Genomic DNA, 18,339 nt, shown 5'->3' with positions numbered 1-18,339 from the left:
AACAGCTGCAAGTACAGTGATACTTGAAAGTTTGTGAACTCTTCAGAATTTTCTATATTTCTGCATAAACTTGACCTAAAACTATATCAGATTTTCACACAAGTCTAAGGGCTCATGCACACGACCGTGTGCCGACCGGTCCCGTACTGCGGCCCGCAAGCAATGGGTCTGCAAATTACGGGCCTCGGACGTTCTGACACTACATCACAGATGTGAACCCATTCACTTGAATGGGTCTGCAATCCGGAAGGTCGGTGCGGAACGGAGGCACGGAACCCCATGGAAGCACTACGGAGTTCTTCAGTGGGGTTTCTGTCCATGCCTCTGCATCACAAAAAAGTTGTGCTGACCATCGGATGCGGATCGCGGATCCCATTCAAATGAATGGGTCTGCGATCCGCATGCAGCGGCCCCACGGTCAATGCCCGTGCATTGCAGACCGCAATTTGCGGTCCGCAGTACAGGCCCGGCTGGCACACAGTCGTGTGCATGAGCCCTTAAAAGGAGATAAAGATAACCACATCAAACAAATAAGTCAAAAATTTTGGACTTGGTCATTTATTTATTGAGAAAAATGATCCAATATCACATCTGTGAGTGGCAAAAGTATGTGAACTTTTGCTTTCAGTACCTGTTAGGACCCCAAAAATCCCATCTTCATGGGATTATGATTATCCCCATGGCTAGTATAGAGCTTTTTGGCGGGAATTTCCCCGCCAAGAAAAGGTTTCCCGCCAAAACTTAGTGGCCAAGTTGGCTAAATTTAGTACTGTTGCTGGGTAGGGGAAGAATACGGGTGATTGGCTAGTGTAGGGATCCTATAGGGCAGTGGTTCTCAACCTTTCTAAAGCCGTGACCCCTAATACAGTTCCTCATGTTGTGGTGACCCCCAACCATTAAATTTTTTTCCTTGCTACGTCATAACTAATTTTGCTACTGTTATGATGACCCACCAAAAACATGCACAGACACCAATACACCAAATGTTAATTCAAATACACAAGTATTCATTCATAACCACAGAGCTTTAGCATAAATACAAAATATTTGTAAACCAAATAAATAACTTTAAAATAAATAATAAACAACAAATACCCCCTAAAAAATAAATCAGTGGTGCGCACAGTACCCCTCAAATAAATAACTCATTGGTGCTCACAGTACCCCCCCCCCAAAAAAAAAAAATCAGTGGTGCTCAGGGTACCCCTCAAATAAATAAATCAGTGGTGCTTCAAGTCCCCCCCAAATAAATAAATCAGAAGTGCTCAGGGTCCCCCAAATAAATAAATCAGCGGGGCTTCAGGTCTCACCCAAATAAATAAATCAGCGGTGCTCAGGGTCCCCCAAATAAATAAATCAGTGGTGCATCAGGTTTCCCCCAAATAAATAAATCAATGGTGCTCAGGGTCCCCCAAATAAATAAATCAGAAGTGCTCAGGGTCCCCCAAATAAATAAATCAGCGGGGCTTCAGGTCCCCCCCCCAAATAAATAAATCAATGGTGCTCAGGGTCCCCCAAATAAATAAATCAGAAGTGCTCAGGGTCCCCCAAATAAATAAATCAGCGGTGTTTCATGTCCCCCCAAATAAATTAAGCCTTGCTCAGCAAAATAATTAAAATAAAAGTAGCCAGGCTCAGCCAGGCTCAATTAAATCATTGGTGGCAGTGGTGCTCAGCGGCGGTGTCATTAACGAAAAAACTCGGACATCAGCAGACAGGCTGAGGTCCGACTTACCCGTCCAGACGTCAGGCTCCTTCAAGCACAGGCAGTGATAGGACATCACTTCCTGTGCGCGAGGATAAGTGGCCACTGCCGTTGTGCGGGCGACCCACAATAGGAAGCCTCAGGCGACCCCCCGGAAAGGGCCGATCGACCCCCAAAGGGGTCGCGACCCCTAGGTTGAGAACCGCTGCTATAGGGGAATGGTTGCTGGGGCTAGGAAGTTTTGGGTCCCCAGCAACAAGTAGGGCATTGGAGGATAGGTCTAGGGTGGTGGGGTAGATTTTTTATATAATGCGAGGTGGCCGGTATTAGGCTGTCTGCCAAGCTGTGCGTTAGGATCCAGCTGCCCCGCCTGCCTCCCTTTATTTGTTGTTTTGTCACGGTCACTTTATTAGAAGGAGGGGTAAGGTCGCTCGCCAATAAGTGGCAAGTGGACGAGTTGATTCAGGTATTTAGGGCGAGCTTATGGCTGGTCTAATCAGTGGTTATTATTATTGAATATATATGGTTATAGAATATTGAGCTGTTCTTTAATAAAGTCAGCAGTGGCCTAAATTTATCCATTATATGATGTGTCCATGTGTGTCTTTTATTTTATGAGTAGTAGGTCAAGTTGGGTGAATGGGGTTCAGTATAATCTATAATCCCATGGTGTCATCCCCTCGAGAATTAATAACTGCAACCAAATACTTTCTGGTAATTGTTGATTAGTCCTATACATTGGCTTTGAGCCCATTCCTTGGTACAAAACAGCTTCAACTCTGTTTTGCTGGTGGGTTTCCTCCCATGAGCTGCTCACTTCAGGTCCTTCTACAACTTTACTGGATTAAGGTCAGGACTTTGACTTGGCCATACAAAACTTTATTCTTCTTTAACCATTCTTTGGTAGAACGCTTAGGGTTGTTGTCTAACTGCATGACCTACATTCTGTTAAGATTCAGCTCACAACAGATGTCTTTAGAATTTGTTGGTATAATTCAGAATTCATTGTTCCATCAATGATGGCAAGCCATCCTGGCCCAGATGCAGCAAAACAGGTCCAAGCCATGATACTACCACCACCGTGGTTCACAGATGGGAGGAGGTTTTAATGCTGAAATGTAGTGTTTTCCTTTCTCCAAACAAAATGCTTCTCATTCAAACCAAAAAAGTTTTATTTTGGTCTCATCCATCTACAAAACATTGTTCAAATAGCTTTCTGGCTTGTTCAGGTGATTTTTTGCAAACTGCAGATGGGCAGCAATGTTATTTTTGAAGAGAAGTGTATTTCTCCTTGTAGTCCTGCCATACACACTGTTCAGTGTCCTCCTGATGGTGAACTCACTGCAAGGCCTTTAGTTGCTTAGAGGACACCTTGGGTCCCCTTGTGAGTGTGACCTCATGGACTTTGCTTTTGTGATCTTTGTTGGTTGACCACTCCTGGAGAGGATAATAATGGTCCAATCTCTTCTTTTTTCTTTTTACTTTTTGAGCTTAATGAGTATCAACAACTTTTTTTCTGAGGTCCCCAAAATCTCTTTTGTTCCTGCCATGAATCACTTGATAGATCCATGTTCTTTAAATGAAACATTTTGCCCACTCACACCTCATTGTCATCCCGTTGATTGGTAATATCACGGATGCGGTGTGGGTAGAAAACTCCACACAAAGCACAGGAGGAAAGGGGATAGGAACTAGGCCTGTAAACTAGGGTAAAGGAGAAGGTTGCCTCCTAGAATAACTCTAATCCAAGTCCTGACTGCCTATCAGTATGAACTGACCTCGATGGTAGGGAGGAGTCTCCCTCAGGCCTAGATCCAAAAGACAGGGAAATACAACTGCTAATCTTAAATGTTCACATACTTTTGCAACTCACAGATGTGATATCGGATCTTTTTCCTCAATAAATAAATGACCACATCTAATTTGTTTGATTTGGTTATCTTTACCTATTCTTTGGACATGTGTGAAAATCCAATGTAGTTTTAGGTCAAATTTATGCAGAAACGGTTCACAAACTTTCAAGCTCCAGTGTATAATTGTTAGATCATTTAACTCCTTCCCAACCAGCATCGTACATGCACAGCGTTGGCCGGGATTTCAAAGAGCGTGGCAGGTGCCATAGCTGCTGGATGCCTGCTGTTATAAACAGCAGACTCCTGTGCCTAATGTGTGCAACCAGCGGTACTGCCAATTGTGGACTTTTAACCTATAAGATGCCATGGTCAAATGTGACCACGGCATCTGGACGTGCAAAAACCCAAGGATCGGGGGAGCTGGATGAAGTGTGCAGCAGCCTCTGTCCTTCTGAGTGACAAGAGGCTGCCACACCTTAGTTCCTATGTAGCCCCTGCATGTAGCAAATAAAAAATAAAAATACATAAACAATAAAAAATTACACATTATGGACAACGCCGCATACTATTAAAATATAAAAATAATGTATATAATAGTAGTAGGGCACACCTACATTCAGCTTCCAATTTATTAAAACTATAATATAACATAAAATTTAAAAACACTAACAGTTCGCTTTAAAATTGTAATGATACCGAGAAAACATACATGGAGTGCATACCAATAATAATTTCAATTATAAACGACCATTGCGCCAGCATAGATGGTACTATAGTAGTAAAGCATCAGCACTGTACACATATACAGTTGCAAGAAAAAGTATGCGAACCCTTTGGAATGATATGGATTTCGGCACAAATTGGTCATAAAATGTGATCTGATCTTCATCTAAGTCACAACAATAGACAATCACAGTCTGCTTAAACTAATAATACACAAAGAATTAAATGTTACCATGTTTTTATTGAACACACCATGCAAACATTCACAGTGCAGGTGGAAAAAGTATGTGAACCCCTAGACTAATGACATCTCCAAGAGCTAATTGGAGTGAGGTATCAGCCAACTGGAGTCCAATCAATGAGATGAGATTGGAGGTGTTGGTTATTGCTCCCCTGCCCTATAAAAAAACACACACCAGTTCTGGGTTTGCTTTTCACAAGAAGCATTGCCTGATGTGAATGATGCCTCACACCAAAGAGCTCTCAGAAGACCTACGATTAAGAATTCTTGACTTGCATAAAGCTGAAAAGGGTTATAAAAGTATCTCCAAAAGCCTTGCTGTTCATCAGTCCACGGTAAGACAAATTGTCTATAAATAGAGAAAGTTCAGCACTGCTGCTACTTTCCCTAGAAGTGGTCGTCCTGTAAAGATGACTGCAAGAACACATCGCAGACTGCTCAATGAGGTGAAGAAGAATCCTAGAGTGTCAGTTAAAGACTTACAAAGGTCTCTGGCATATGCTAACATCCCTGTTAGCGAATCTACGATACATAAAACACTAAACAAGAATGGATTTCATGGGAGGATATCACAGAGGAAACCACTGCTGTCCAAAAAGAACATTGCTGCACGTTTACAGTTTGCACAAGGGCACCTGGATGTTCCACAGCAGTACTGGCAAAATATTCTGTGGACAGATGAAACCAAAGTTGAGTTGTGTGGAAGAAACACACAACACTATGTGTGGAGAAAAAGAGGCACAGCACACCAACATCAAAACCTCATCCCAACTGTGAAGTATGGTGGTGGGGGCATCATGGTTTGGGTCTGCTTTGCTGCGTCAGGGCCTGGACGGATTCCTATTATCGAAGGAAAAGTTAATTCCCAAGTTTATCAAGACATTTTGCAGGAGAACGTAAGGCCATCTATCCACCAGCTGAAGCTCAACAGAAGATGGGTGTTGCAACAGGACAACAACCCAAAGTATAGAAGTAAATCGACAACAGAATGGCTTAAACAGAAGAAAATACGCCTTCTGGAGTGGCCCAGTCAGAGTCCTGACCTCAACTCGATTGAGATGCTGTGGCATGACCTCAAGAAAACGATTCACCCCAGACATCTCAAGAATATTGCTGAACTGAAACAGTTCTGTAAAGAGGAATGGTCAAGAATTACTCCTGACCGTTGTGCACGTCTGATATGCAACTACAGGAAGCGTTTGGTTGAAGTTATTGCTGCCAAAGGAGGTTCAACCAGTTATTAAATCAAAGGGTTCACATACTTTTTCCACCTGCACTGTGAATGTTTACATGGTGTGTTCAATAAAAACATGGTAACATTTAATTCTTTGTGTGTTATTAGTTTAAGCAGACTGTGATTGTCTATTGTTGTGACTTAGATGAAGATCAGATCACATTTTATGACAAATTTGTGCAGAAATCCATATAATTCCAAAGGGTTCACATACTTTTTCTTGCAACTTGTATGTAGTATACAGAGATAGAGTGACAAGGTAGTAGCGATGTTTGTGCAATTCCCTTGCCACTAAGTGCCGATCCCCTCTTCTATATGCTGCAAACAAAATTACACAAATATGTTGCGAGCAGATGAATATACAGTACTGTTAGCATGTGTAATTGCTTGAATAACTATTAGTATGTTGGAGCTTGATTTTAATGTCCGTAGTGTAGCTCATATATTGTACTCGTTTTTGCTTCTAGGTCCTGAGCGGTGCCCGTTTTTGTTCTATCCATATATTGTCCTTGTTTGTTTCCTCTCCGGATATAAATGTTCAAATTTGTGCAATAATATTTATAATTGTATTAATCTCAAGTGACCTTGTAGACCTCTTGAGGATATGTAGCATCGAATTACTGTATATTTCTCTACACATGCAGCCGCTTTGCTGCCTCTATTGTGAGTATATGTGACGATAACTGTCTTGTTTCATATCCCTTAGCGTTGGTTTACTCACTGTTTTGTAGGAATCCACCGAATCCGCCACGCACACCGTGGCGTCCCACGTGTTGCGGAAATGAAGATGGCAGTCCAGGATCCTGTGACTCTTCCAGTGAGTATACCTTGCGACGGCTCTGGGGATCTTCGGTGAGTCAATGGACAGCGGGTATGCCGATTCAACAAGCAGCAACAGAGGTTATACCGATTCACTAGATTGTGGATGTGGCGAATCGCACTGTATTGCTTGAATCTGCATCTCTCAATTTAAACCGGCGTTCCACGTGTCTGTTAGGTCACCGATCCCTTTACCCGTTAGTTCTCTGGGTTGTTACTGAAGCGCTCCAGATTTTTATAATTGTTTGAAGAGATTACTTGTCTGTCTCCATGAGAAATCTTTACCATACGCGTTTCGGAGTTAACTACGACTCCTTCCTCAGGACCAGAGGAAGCGCATACAAGCGATAAATGGCTGTTGCCGATTTTTTACATTTGCATTCTATGTTGTCTGTCCCGCTGACCCAGCTTTTAACAATAAAAGAATAAAGAAAGTTTTTTACATCCGAAGCCGAGTGCCGCAATTTCCTTTTTCTTGTGAACTGGATTCTATGCACTCCATGTATGTTTTCTCGGTATCATTACAATTTTAAAGAGAACTGTTAGGCCCCTTGCAGACGAGCGTGTCCGGATTAGGTCCGAATGCGTCCCGGGTGCTTTGCGGCAAACCCGCACGAGTAGGTACACAATTGTAGCTAGTTTTGACTGCGATTGCGTTTCGTTGTTCAGTTTTTATCGCGCGGGTGCAATGCGTTTTGCACACCCGTGATAAAAAACTGAATGTGGTACCCAGACCCGAACTTCTTTACTTAAGTTCAGGTTTGGGTTCGGTGTTGTGTAGATGTAATTATATTCCCTTATAACATGGTTATAAGGGAAAATAATAGCATTCTTTAAAGCAGAATGCTTAGTACAAGGTCAATTGTGGGTTAAAAAAAATAAAATAAATTAACTCATCTCCTCCAATTGATCGCGTAGCTGCCGGTCTCCTGTTCTTTCTTCAGGACCTGTTAAAGGACCAGTGGTGACGTCACTGAGCTCATCACATGGTCCAATCACATGGTCCATCACCACGGTGATGGACCATGTGATTGGACCATGTGATGCGACGTCACCACAGGTCCTTTAGCCGGCAGCAGTAAGAAGAGATCAGCAACTACGCGATCAAGAGGAGGAGGAGAGTTAATTTCTTAAATTTTTTAACCCTCAATTTACCTTCTACTAAGCATTCTGTATTAAAGAATGCTATTATTTTCCCTTATAACTATGTTATAAGGGAAAATAATACAGTGAATAGACTGTCATCTTAGCAACCATGCGTGAAAATCGCACCGCATCCGCACTTGCTTGCGGATGCTTGCGATTTTCATGCAGCCCCATTCACTTCTATGGGGCCTGCGTTGCGTGGAAAACGCACAATATAGAGCATGCTGCGATTTTCACGCAACGCACAAGTGATGCGTGAAAATCACAGCTCATGTGCACAGCCCCATAGAAATGAATGGGTCCGGATTCCGTGCGGGTGCAATGCGTTCACCTCACGCATTGCACCCGCGCAGAAAACTCGCCCGTGTGAAAGGGGCCTTAGTGTTTTTACATTTTATGTTATATTATAGTTTTAATAAATTGGAATTGTTATTATAGCCTTTCTCCATTTGTAGCTGAATGTAGGTGTGCCCTACTACTATTATATACATTATCACTACATTATTTGTGAAGATTGGGTGAATCTTTCCAGTAGGTGCACCCTTTCCATATACTGGTGAGTAGGTGAGCCATCTCTGACCAATAATCGCTGCTTAAAAATATAAAAATAGTTATTCCCTACGGCAAGCGGTGAAACAGAAAAAATAAATAAATGGCAGATTCACTCAGTTAAAGCAAAACCCATAAAACTGTTTCACCCCATTTAGATTTTTTTTCCAGCTCGCCACTAAATCCTATGCAATATTCAATGGTGAAAGTAGAAATTGCAACTTGTCCCACAAAAAACAACAACATAAAAAAGTTATGGCCCTGGAAAGGCAAGGAGTGAAAAACAAAAACGCGCGTCTCCTTTAACACTTTCAGTAGGGATGAGCGAATCGACTTCGAATGAAATATCCGAAGTCGATTCGCATAAAACTTCGTTCTAATACTGTATGGAGCAGGAGCTCCGTACAGTATTAGAATGTATTGTCTCCGATGAGCCGAAGTTATTGCTTCGCGAGGTCTCGCGATATTTCGGGTAATAACTTCATAAATTAATTTTTACTGTAAAAAAAACATTTCCCGAATTCGGGTTCGGTTCTAAGTGGTACCTTGGAACTGATCCCGAGTTCGGGAAATGTTTTTTTACAGTACAAATTAATTTATGAAATTATTGCGCGAAGTCTCGCGAGACTGCATGAAGCAATAACTTCGGCTCATCGGAGCCAAAACATTCTAATACTGTACGGAGCTCCTGCTTCATCCAAAGTCGATTCGCTCATCCCTACCTTTCAGCCCCAGAGTTTTTCTGGTTTTTGCATTTTCCTTAGTAGCCTCACGCTAAAATTAGCCTCACTGTATTATAACAGACTCCCTATATTACTGAATCTTATTATAGAGGAGAAGGGGGTCGAGTCTACATCTTGTTGCCCCCTGACTAGCACTTTAGGAGGTATTTGAGGGTCACTGTTCACCTTTATTACTTTTATATAAAATAAAACATTATTTGGAGTCAATTACATGTTTGTGGGAGAGTCAGGATTCGGTTACATGGCGACATTGTGACAGTTGCAAAAAATTCTAGACATTTTAGATTTTGCATTGTTGGTATATCCATAAAAGAATGAAGGTGGTCTTCATTGTTTGCAAAGACACAAGGGCTTGCCTGTATGGGCTAATGCACCTGGTACAGCATTAAAGGGGTTGTCTGGGTTCAGAGGTGAACCCAGACAAACCTCTATTTTCACCCAGGCAGCCCCCCTGACTTGAGTAGGGTTATTGGCTAAGCTCGGGCCCTCTACAACCCGTTAAACTAACCCATCCAACCTTCTCTCCATCCCAAATAACCACGCACAGCCACTGTTCGGATTAAATCGGCCACAGCAGCCGTTTTATTAAATAACATAAATAACATAGAACATAGAATGTGTCGGCAGATAAGAACCATTTGGCCCATCTAGTCTGCCCAATATATCTGAATACTATGGATAGCCCCTGGCCCTATCTTATATGAAGGATAGTCATATGCCTATCCCATGCACGCTTAAACCCCTTCACTGTATTTGCAGCTACCACTTCTGCAGGAAGGCTATTCCATGCATCCACTACTCTCTCAGTAAAGTAATACTTCCTTATATTACTTTTAAACCTTTGCCCCTCTAATTTAAAAACTGTGTCCTCTTGTGGTAGTTTTTCTTCTTTTAAATATGCTCTCCTCCTTTACCGAGTTGATTCCCTTTATGTATTTAAAAGTTTCTATCATATCCCCTCTGTCTCTTCTTTCTTCCAAGCTATACATGTTAAGGTCCTTTAACCTTTCCTGGTAAGTTTTATCCTGCAATCCATGTACTAGTTTAGTAGCTCTTCTCTGAACTCTCTCTAGAGTATCTATATCCTTCTGGAGATATGGCCTCCAGTACTGCGCACAATACTCCAAGTGAGGTCTCACCAGTGTTCTGTACAGCGGCATAAGCACTCACTCTTTCTACTGCTTATACCTCTCCCTATACATCCAAGCATTCTGCTGGCATTTCGTGCTGCCCTATTACATTGTCTTCCCACCTTTAAGTCTTCTGAAATAATTACTCTAAATCCCTTTCCTCAGATACTGAGGTCAGGACTGTGTCAAATATTCTATATTCTGCCCTTGGGTTTTTACGCCCCAGGTGCATTATCTTGCACTTATCCACATTAAATTTCAGTTGCCAGAGTTCTGACCATTCTTCTAGTTTTCCTAAATCCTTTTCCATTTGGCGTTTCCCTCCAGGAACATCAACCCTGTTACATATCTTTGTGTCATCAGCAAAAAGACACACCTTCCCATCGAGGCCTTTTGCAATATCACTTATGAAGATATTAAACAAAATTGGTCCCAGTACAGATCCCTGTGGAACCCCACTGGTAACATGACCTTGTTTTGAATGTTCTCCATTGACTACAACCCTCTGTTGTCTGTCACTCAGCCACTGCCTAATCCACTCAACAATATGGGAGTCCATGCTCAATGACTGCAGTTTATTGATAAGTCTTCTATGTGGGACAGTGTCAAAAGCCTTACTAAAATCTAGATATGCGATGTCTACTGCACCTCCACCGTCTATTATTTTAGTCACCCAGTCAAAAAAATCTATAAGATTTGTTTGACATGATCTCCCTGAAGTAAACCCATGTTGTTTTTTCATCTTGCAATCCATGGGATTTTAGATGTTCCACAATCCTATCCTTTAATAGGGTTTCCATTAATTTGCCTACTATTGATGTCAGACTCACTGGTCTATAGTTGCTCGATTCCTCCCTACTACCTTTCTTGTGAATGGGCACGACATTTGCCAATTTCCAATCTTCCGGGACGACTCCTGTTACTAATGATTGGTTAAATAAATCTGTTAGCGGTTTTGCCAGCTCACCACTAAGCTCTTTTAATAATTTTGGGTGTATCTCATCAGGCCCCTGTGACTTATTTGTCTTCACCTTAGACAGCAAACTTAGAACATCTTCCTCTGTAAAGATACATGCATCAAATGATTTATTAGTCATCCTTTCTAGTGGAGGTCCTTCTCCTTTTTCTTTTGTAAAAACTGAACAGAAGTATTCATTAAAGGGTTTCTATCACTTCGTTTCACCTATTTAGCTTTCAGACACTAGCGATCCGCTAGTGTCTGCTTTATCTAACCATCCTAATATAAGAGCTTATTGTCCTGCCGTTTAGCTAAAAAAATAACTTATATAGATATGCAAATGAGCCTCTAGGTGCTATGGGGGCGTGATTAGCACCTAGAGGCTCCGTCTACCTTAACAAACTGCCGCCGCCCAGCGCGTCCCTCAGCCCGCCCATCTCCTCCGGAATGCGATGCTCCTCGTATTCGGCGCATGCGCAGTGAATGTCTGATCGCTTCCCTGCTCAGACATCTCCACTGCGCCTGCGCCGATGACGTCATAGTGCTCCGAGGAACAGGCGCAGTGGAGATGTCTGAGCAGGGAAGCGATCAGACATTCACTGCGCATGCGCCGAATACGAGGAGCATCGCATTCCGGAGGAGATGGGCGGGCTGGAGGGACGCGCTGGGCGGGCGGCAGTTTGGTTAAGGTAGACGGAGCCTCTAGGTGCTAATCACGCCCCCATAGCACCTAGAGGCTCATTTGCATATCTATATAAGTAATTTTTTAGCTAAACGGCAGGACAATAAGCTCTTATATTAGGATGGTTAGATAAAGCAGACACTAGCGGATCGCTAGTGTCTGAAAGCTAAATAGGTGAAACGAAGTGATAGAAAACCCTTAAGGCAGTCGGCTAGCCCTTTATTCTCTTCTACATACCTTCCGTCCTTTGTTTTTAATTTAGTTATTCCTTGTTTTAATTTCCTTTTTCATTTATATATCTGAAGAATGTCTTATCCCCTTTTTTCATAGACTGAGCTAGTTTTTCTTCTGCCTGCGCTTTAGAAGTTCTTATAACTTGCTTGGCCTCTCTCTGCCTAATCTTGTAGATTTCCTTATCTTCATTGCTCTGGTTTTTTTTTATAATTACAAAATGCTAGCTTTTATTTTAATGATTTGGGCCACTTCTGCTGAGTACCACAGTGGTCTCTTCCTTTTTTTGCTTTTACTGACAAGTCTAATGCAATTTTCTGTTGCCTTCAATAATGCACCTTTTAAGTAGTCCCATTTCTCCTGGACTCCATGTAATCCGTTCCAGTCTGATAAGGACTCATTTATTACTAATTTCATTTTTGAAAAGTCTGTTTTTCTAAATCTAAAACTTTTGTTTTTGTGTGGGGGACTCTTTCACAGTTCTTATATTAAACCACACTGACTGGTGATCACTAGATCCCAAGGTTTCGCCTACAATGGACATCATATACCGAATCCCCATTTGTGAATACCAAATCCAAAATGGCCTCCCTCCGGGTTGGCTCCTCAACCACTTGTTGTAGAGATAACCCCAGTAGGGAATTTAGAATATCTGTACTCCTGGTAGAACTTGCTATTTTGGTTTTCCAGTTATATCTGGAAGATTGAAATCTCCCATAATGATAACTTCTCCTTTCATTGTCATTTTAGCTATTTCTTCAACTAGTAGATCATCTAGTTCTTTAACTTGACCAGGTGGTCTATATATCACACCTACACGAGTTACTGCATGGTTAGCAAACTGCAACGTAACCCAAACTGACTCTATGTTGGCCTCACCAACTTGTATTAGGTTAGATTAATGCTATCTTTCACATACAGGGCCACTCCTCCTCCTTTCTTGCCTTCTCTGTCTCTTCTGTATAAAGAGTACCCTGGTATGGTGATGTCCCAGTCATTTCTTTCATTAAACCATGTCTCCGTAACAGCCACTAAATCTACATTCTCAGATGCCATTATTGACCCAAGTTCATTGATTTTTTTACCTAAACTGTGAGCATTTGTAGACAGGACTCTGAGCTTATCATTTCTTACCTCTGTGCTTCTGACCTGTTCTGGCATTGTTTCGGGGGGCAATTGGACTCTTTTATTTTCACTCTTTTGCCCCCCCTTCCTAGTTTAAATACTCTTCCGCAAATTCTTGGAGTTGTTCACTAAGTACATTTGTTTCTTTGAGAGAAAGATGCAAACCATCTTTTTTGTACAGTTCCTTTCTATTCCAAGTAGAGCTATCATGAGAAAACAAAGCCAAATCCTTGCTCTTGACACCATTTACCAAGCCATATGTTGAACTCCTTTATGCGCCTCTGCCTATCATTCTGAACATTATGCACAGGCAGAACTTCAGAAAATGAAATGGTGGATGCAAAATCCTGTACGTCATTACCAAGTGTGATAAAAGATTTTTTCACCTCTGACACTTCATTGCAAGCCAGGTCATTTGTCCCTAGATGGACAAGAACATCCACGTCCCCTTCCTGCTTTGCTTGCTTAACAATATTAATAATACGTCTTCTATCTCTTCTAGCAGTAGCCCCAGGGAGACATCTCACAAAACCATTTTCTTTAAGCTCCACACTTCTTATGATTGAATCACCCAGCAACAGCTGCTTCCTTTGAGACTTCACTTTATCTTTTTTTGTTGCATACATTAGACATAGGAGTCGATGGTTTCTCACCCTCTGTGCTTGAGTCCATATCCATGTTGTCCTCACATTCTGAGAGTGCTGCAAATGAATTATGGAGAACCACCGACTGTGGGAAATGTCTTCTATCCACCACTCTAAGTCTTCCAGAACCTACATTAACCCATCTGCCATTTCTGGGGGTCCTCTGTGGCAGTGGCATTGCAGCAGTCCTAGCTGGAGTTTGTTTAACAGATAATTTAAATATTTCAGATTTCAAAATGCAATTTCCTGCTGCAGTAAGGAGAACTGTCTACAGATCTGACAGCATCCGAATCTCCAAAGAGTGGAACATGAAATAAATGCACAACAATTCCTGCACTGAACCAAGTCTGCCATTTTAAAGAGGAGAAGAAAAAAAAATTGTAAATTTAAATCAAACAAATCTTACCTTTTTTTTTTGTATTGTTTCCACCTTCCAGCCTACCTCCTGACTATCTCCTGCAATATCTCTTTACTGTACTTAATGTAGTACTTGCAGCTAATGAATTAGGCCAGCTAATGAGTCTGTCTCTATATATACACACACTGCTTCCCAAGCTCCTCCCCCAGCAACAAATGTAACACCTTAGTGAGCTAGGCTTATTAGCAAACGCACAATAGCAAACAGCTGACCAAATTCCTTACCTCTTTTCAAGCAATGGTCAGAAAAAACAACACAGATGAGCCAGATGCAGACTCTAAGCCAGTTGCAGACTCTAAGCCAGATGCAGACTTATAAATAATTATGGAATCAAGGTATAGGGCGAGCACTCAACACTTGGACCAGATAGATAGCAATACAATAAAATTTATTAAATGACAATGGTATAACACGTGTACATATACCTTAAATCTACAATTGAAATATAAAAACAAGATTAAAATAACAGTACAAATCCTAAATAATATAACCACAGTTCAGGATAGTATCAGACCCTAATGTAAACCACGTGAAAATAATGTGTATTTGGATTGCAACACTTTGGTATCCAGGGTACACAGGAAATGTATGGTGCTGCGAGTTGTGGGGATAAATCCGATGGTAATGGTGTCCAATATTAGAACAGCTGACTCTGCAGCTCCTACTCCTGTGAATAGGCGTATCTCACTGTCCTGGGTTGCAAGTAATACATGATACACATTCACCTTGCTGGATCAAAATGACATACCCGTCCCATAGGTTTCCCAGATGGAATTGTCCTACCTCCGTTGGTATGGCTCGTCGGTGTCTCCACGGACGTAAGCGGGAGGTGAGCGGGAGGTGAGCGGGAGATGGGCACAAGGTGAACGGCGTGGGACGCTGTCGGCGTCTAGTTCCTGGCTCCTGTGAATTGCTGGTCTCAGATCTCGCGAGATTCCAAGCGTAGTCTGTATCCGGGCAGTGAAGAGCGGTAGTTGATAAGTAATCAGCTCTCTGTCCTGGATATCAGGCTTCTTTAGTTAAGCTTCTCTGCATGGCCATGCATAAGTTGCGGAGATATTGCTTTCACAGGTGTGCGGCCCACCTAAGCCAGATGCAGACTTATAAATAATTATAATAATAATGACATAACCATTTGACTTAGAACTGACGAGGGAGGTCGTAGAAGCCGCCTAAATGCACCTTAACCGACAAAAACCACCACGGCAATTCCATCTTGCCCCCAGCCGCGTACCACAAGCTCGGGGACACCAACTGATGGACGCCACACCAAGCCAACCAGGTGCCCCAACTCTGAGAGTCCAGCCCCACCATTGAGGCCCTCTCATTCACCTGTACCATCCAGTAGCCCCAGCTTCTATGACTTCCCCCGCCACAACTGCTGCGACAAACGCAACTCCCTACAGTCTGTAGTACAATCCCTAAAACCCCTTAGAACCCAAACTAGACTTAGAGATACCAACTTTGCGACACCCTTATCCGCAAAACCGGTAACAGAAATGCCCTTTGACTCCTCATCCTCAGTACTATGCTAATAAGACAATTAATGCTATTATTATAAAGTTTTTTTTCCTTTTTTTTAGATAGATATATGTAACGCCCAGCCTCCTCTGCAACAGTAACAGAAAAAGGGGGTGGGACGGGGGGAGATGCTGGCTCCTGCTTATCCCTAAAATGGCGCCCGTTCTCCTGCTCCCACTCTCATTTAAAAACTCAGCCCCCCGCCCCTTCTCAGACCACTCCCTGCCTCACGTACACATTCATTAACCCTAACCTAACCCTAGCCCTCACTCTACAAAACCCCTCATGCCGGCCTCCCCTGAACTTCGCTTCCGTCCGGCCTCACTTGAGCATCGGAGCAGTTCATGCTCCGATGCTCTCCTTTGCGCTGTGCTAAATCACGCAGGGCAAAGGCTCTTTTGTTTACAATAACACACTGCCGGGCGGAGCCGTTTTACTGTCTAGAGCAGCGCTAAAGCCCGCCCATCAGTGCTGGTGATGTCACCGGGCTCCCTGAGCATTCAGAAGAAGAGGCTTCAGCGCTCCTGCAAGGGATCCGATACGTCACGGAGTCTAAGAAAACTTCACTTCCGGCAAATAATTTCCTATAAGAAAACGGGGCTTCAGAAACATGTGGAAAAGGTAGGACATGGATGTACTGTATGTTATATGTATGTCTGTCTTGTACTAATGGAACAAAGTCCTCAATCCCAGACAACCCCTTTAAAGAGAATGGAACTAAGCTGTAGTACCAGACACGGCCACAACTGTATTTATGGCGCTATACCTGTGAAAATAATGAAGGAAAGTGCCATACCCTTCCATTCTGCTGGTCCCTGAGTCAGACCCTATCGATCAAATATTGATTGTCTATTGCAAACAGGGGTGGATTAAGTGCCTGATAGGCCCGGGGCTCTCTACCCAAATCGGGCCCCTCCCTCCACTTTAGTTAATTTTCTTTCTGTATGAAGAGGCTGCTGTGCTTCGTGAGCGGCACAGTCTCCTCCTAGGCCATATGACATCACATTCATCGTTCACATGGCCTAGGTGCAACTCTGTCCCATCTGAGTGATTGGGTCTGAGCTGCAATGCCAAGCACAGTGCTATCAAATGGACAGCGCTGTGCTTGGTAAGGAGCAAAGAGGTTGTGGCGCTCACTGCAACATTGCGGTCTCCTCAAACAGCTGATTGGTGGGGGTGCGAGGAGTCAGACCCCCACCGTCTCATAACTCTCTGAGTACAGATGTCATAGATGTTACCTGCAGTCCTATGTAACACCCCACATAACACAGTGAATTATTGTGTTATGTGGGGTGTTACATAGGACTGCAGGGAACATCTACTACGTTATCTGTACACAGAAAGTTATCACTGTTATCTGGGCTGTTTTTTGCCAGATTTAAAATACATATGATTATGATAAAAAAGACTTGGAGGAGAAGATGAGACGCAGGTCCCAGCAGTGAGCCAGCTCTACATATAGCAGAATACAGCACCACATACCTCTTACATCCAGTGACATCTCCTGTCATGTAGACCTTCTCTTTCCTCTTCTCCTGCGTCTGACCCAGACCACCATGACAAATTCTTTCAGCCGCCTCTCATCTCTGCAGAGTTTGTTACACAGACACGTTTAGATTTCTCAATTTTTTCATCAACCTGCCCATCCTGGTGACCCAACAATGTCATCCTGCTGCCACACTATTGTGTCAGTTCTCCCCAGTGTCCCAGGTACTGTACTGCTGAAAAAATTGGGACCCCAGCAGACATAATTGGAGTCATTTATCAAACTGGTGTAAAGTAGAACTGGCTTATTTGCCCATAACAGCCAATAAGATTCCACCTTTCATTTTCCAAAGGAGCTGTCAAAAATGAAAAGTGAGATCTGATTGGTTGCTATGGGCAGCTAAGCCAGTTCTACTTTACACCAGTTTGCGAAATTATCCCAAAGGTCCCTATAGTGTCTACAGCAATTATAATGTGCCCTAGAGTGCCCCAGTAATAATAACACCCTATATTGTGCTCCAGGTAATAATGCCTGTATAGCGTCCCCAAAAATAACATCCCCTAATATGTCCCTAAAATAGAAATGCCCCTATAGTTCCTCCCCAATAGCAACATCCCCACACTGCCCCCATATAGTAATTCTCCCATACTGCCCCATATAGTAATTTCCCCCACACTGCCCCCACATAGTAATTTTCCCCACACTGCCCCATATAGTATTTTCCCTCACACTGCCCCCAATAAAGTTATTTCCCCCACATTTCCCCATATAGTAATTTCCCTATACTGCCCCATATAGTAATGTGCCCCACATTTCCCCATATAGTCATTTCCCCCATACTGCCCCATATAGTAATGTCCCCCACATTGCCCCATATAGTCATTTCCCCCACACTGCCCCATATAGTCATTTCCCCCACACTGCCCCATATAGTAATTTTTCCCACACTGTTCCCCATGTAGTGGTTTGCCCCCACACTGCCCCCATGAATTAGTTTGCCCCCACACTGCCCCCACAAAGTAATTTGCCCCCCCACACTGCCCTTCATCAAGTAATTTACCCCCACACTGCCCCCATTAAGTAATTTGCCCCCACACTGCCCTCCATTAAGTAATTTGCCCCCACACTGCT

Source organism: Bufo bufo, chromosome 6 (genome assembly GCF_905171765.1).
Source record: "Bufo bufo chromosome 6, aBufBuf1.1, whole genome shotgun sequence".
Taxonomy (NCBI): domain Eukaryota; kingdom Metazoa; phylum Chordata; class Amphibia; order Anura; family Bufonidae; genus Bufo; species Bufo bufo.
This window is presented reverse-complemented; position numbering follows the sequence as displayed.